The 3961-nt window shown below is 48.8% G+C and overlaps 1 pseudogene; it reads right to left on the reverse strand.

The window, feature by feature from the left end:
- Positions 1-2496: 2496 nt before the first annotated feature.
- LOC142775084 (breast cancer metastasis-suppressor 1-like protein-A) lies at positions 2497-3254 on the reverse strand (annotated as a pseudogene).
- Between the last annotated feature and the right edge of the window lie 707 nt (positions 3255-3961).

The raw sequence follows: 3961 nt of genomic DNA on the forward strand, positions 1-3961 counted from the left end.
CAATTCATTATTAAAGAAGAAAAAGAAAAATATGGTTGAAAGGCCATCTCACCAATCCCATTAAAGATAATAAGTTGCAAGGTATTTGTTACAAACGTGTGCTCAAGAAAGTGCGCGCCCCTGATTTTTAACGGCTACGTAAAACCAGGTGCCAAGCAGACGCGACAGAAGCAGGCGTGAAAAACAAATGAGCATCAAAAAACGCCGTGGGCGTCTCTTCTCCCCCTCGAAAATGCCGACGCACCGCCGACCGACCTCCTCGCATATTGTTGTGGGTCATGCATGCCGCATCGAAGGGATCCAGCTGGTCGAACAGCATGTCTTTCTTGCATACCAAAGTAACCGGACAGCTGCCTAGCTGCTGGTGGACAACGTAAGGTCAAGTTACAAAGTGGCTCGCACCTAGGCCGTCGCAGCGGCTTACGAACGCTTCGGGTGGCGAGGGAGAGAACTGATAGCACAGCGCGCGCGAAACAGTAAGTGGTGTTATCGCACTTCGTCACTGGTATACCACATTCCGCCCTCACTTAATCACACACTGCTAGCACATGCAGGCACTCAGAACCCGTAACGATCAGGCAGTGGACGTACCTTGTTCGGGTATCGGCAACCATTACCGCTGCTTGCGCCGTTAGCTTGTGTCAATACTTGCCCTGTTTCATCGGCCCTTGCTGGCACATTGAATTCTGATGCCGGCTGTTGCTGTGTTTTCCCCGTGCGTGTGTTCATGCTGGGAAACACAGTGAGAACTGAGCTGTCTCGTACAATGTGGTTACGATGTCGCACCAACTCGTACACACCACTCGCCGTAACGACACTAAGTCTGAACGACACTGGTCCCGTGTGGGCTAGCACTGATGCTTGCAGTCACTTTGGACCCACACGAAAATTGCGAACTCGTACTTCATCACCTTCGCTGAACACTGTGTCGGAGTGGCTGCCTCGCTGCCGAGCCTGCTGGAAATGCCGACGTGCGACGTTCTCCTCCATGGATGGTCTACATAACGTCGACTGCATCATCGGAATGAACATATTTGCACAGGGCAAGACTACGAGTAGTTATGACGTAACTACAGGAGAAGATACAAGGACAGAAAGAGCGCTGACTTCAACTGAAATGTATTAGCGAAAGCGCTGGAAATATCTACTCGTGACAGAGCATCATGTCGAAATCGCGCAACCTATTGCATCACAGCAAGACAAACATCATGTCATTATATGGTTACAACACCACACCTCAACACAAATTCACGATATATTGTGTCAAAGCCAGAAACTCGATTTTTTTTTAGTCAGAGCAAGATAAGGCATGCTGATACATCGATCACCCAGTATTTGCCTTTGATTGGCCTCCATAATCTCTCGTGTTAGCTGCTTACGGTGTTTCGCTACGACAGTGCACTTTTCGAATTCCGGTCTGCAACCACAATCTCTACAAATAGATGCACAAACGACCTTCCACAGCTGAGTATACATTGTAATGATGCTCCTTTATGCGCTCATTCAGGCACTGGCCCATTTGCCCAACATATATCTTGCCACAAGACAACGGGAGCAAATAAACGACGGCTATCACATATGCTACGAATAGCCTTCTATGTTTGAGTGTGCAGCAGGCCCCGCCTCATAGGTCTAGTGGCTGAAGTACTCGGCTGCTGACCCGCAGGTCGCGTGATCAAATCCCGGATACGGCGGCTGCATTTCCGATGGAGGCGGAAATGTTGTAGGTCTGTGTGCTCAGATTTGTGTGTGTGTTTGTGTGTTTATTTGTTTATTTATTTTCTTGCTGTTCGTCATCCCCACAATATGTAGATGGCGACGGGGCCAACACGCCGCCCACAACATTACACACCAGCTTCTACGGTAGTTTCGTTACAAGTTTACGTATACCTTCAATTTACGATGAATCAAAAGAGTTGACAGACCAGCAAATTAATATATAGCTTTACGAACACAAGGCCTTTACGGCCTTACCGGTATTTAAGCGACCTAAGCTTACTTAAGTGCCAACGAACATACCCATACCTTAATATGTAAAGTTCACAGGGCAAAGCAACGCTTACTGTTCGCAACAGCTTTTGCCAAATGCACAACCTAGCAAATTGTTTGTTGACACCTTTTCGTTTTGATATCATAGATGGAAGGGCATAGGTCCAACGAGAACCCTACAAGAAAAATTATCGAGAGCAGACAAATGTTCACAATCGTATTGAAGAAACTCAAAAACCGGATAACATAAAAGCAAGAAATTTCAGGAGTCGCTATTTTAATGGGCGAAATAAGATAGACAAAAATGGCGAAGAAGTAAGATCGATAGTATTTATATATAAATTGATAATGTAGCCATAGCCAATTAAAAAAATAATAAACGACTGACAAAACATCCCGACTTGTTCGAACGCCTGCACACCCCTTCAGCGTCCGTGCAAGCGCGTCCACATCCCTCCTCCCCGGTTAAGGCAGTGGACATGGGCGGCCCTGAACTCAGCAGCAGAGGTCTATAGGTGGCCTGCGCATCTGGATGGCACGGGAATGGCTGGCATACGCGCATTCGTGACATACGACTTGCCTGTCAGCGATGAGCGTTTCGGATGACAGGCAGACGGGAAAGTGCGGCTGGCTGGCACCGTCTCTTCTGTATACCGGTAGAGGGCCGTCATCTAATCTTACTTGATGTCAATGCTCTTGTGGTTTTCCTCGAGTCACCTGATCTTTTCCTCGAGCTGGCATCGAAAGGAGTCTGGCTTTAACAAAGCTCATATGCTCTAAATATATTGAAATGCAATGATTTCCTCAGCTTCGTACTTTCGCTTCATGTTATTCAACTTTATTTCCTCCAGAATACCTGTGACCTTTATCCGCATACTTGTGCTGTTCTAAAGGTCTTCAAGCGGTCGATCGCCCAGTTTTATCTCTTTAAGTTTCGACTCCTTTTGCTCAGCTCACTCGACGAAAAACTGTTTCTTGAGGTGCACAAGCTGTCGCTCGAGGTCAGCCATGTCGTCAATGTACTCCGATCGTCTCATTTCAATACCTTCCTCGCGCATCTTCCAAATGTCATCTTCGGATCCGAAGGACGAATACAAGTCCTCGTTGTTTGTATTTTTACTGTCCGGTGTTGGCCGGTCCATCTCTTCACCCTCGTTTTCATTGTTGCACTCCTTGACGCTCGGTGTTTTCGAACTTCGAGCCTCGAAGTAAGACGAACCCCGGTAAAACGCCGTCAAGAGCCAGGAAAGCTGAGTGCGTGCCATTCCTTTAGGTCGTTGACCCTCAATGGTCAGATACTGGTTTGGGTGTCGTTTCACTGATGAACCTCGCAGCTGGCCATAGAACCTAGGTAGGGCCAGTCATGCCTGGCTCTGGCAAGGGCGCTTGGGCATGGACTGGCTTCGACTTTCCTGGGCATGGCTTAGGACTGCCTTGCCTGGGCCTCGGATTCTTCAATGGCTGGTGGCCTAGTGGCGCTGGCGGGCACTGGCCTCGACAATCCTCGACGGTCAGGTATGGGCCTCGGTGTCGTTGTGCTGGCTGGCCTCGAAGCTGACCTGAGCCGCCGGGTCGGACGAGTGATGGCTCACCATAAGCTAGGCTAGATCGCTGCACGGATGGTCGGTCTCGATCGCCTGCATGGCCGTTTCACATGGCCTCGATGCAATACCGTCGTCTGGTATCGCCGTCGAAAACACCCCGTTGGAGTCAGCAGGAAGGAAAGCTCGGTGTCCGTGAAGAACACCAAACATTCGCAGCTTGCTCAAGCTTTATGACAGCACGGAACGTCAGCGCATCGAAGCGGAGTCACCAATTGCACTTGTTCGATGCCTCTCGGTTACGTGGAAAATGAAGATGATGAGGATGTTCCTCTCATTTTTGGCAGCCGCCTACAAAGAGGGATCGGAAATAAGACAGAAGTGCGTGATACCTTCACACTTCATCTTCCTCTTTCAACTTACTCTCAATC

The sequence above is a fragment of the Rhipicephalus microplus genome, chromosome X, assembly GCF_043290135.1.
Source record: "Rhipicephalus microplus isolate Deutch F79 chromosome X, USDA_Rmic, whole genome shotgun sequence".
NCBI lineage: Eukaryota > Metazoa > Arthropoda > Arachnida > Ixodida > Ixodidae > Rhipicephalus > Rhipicephalus microplus.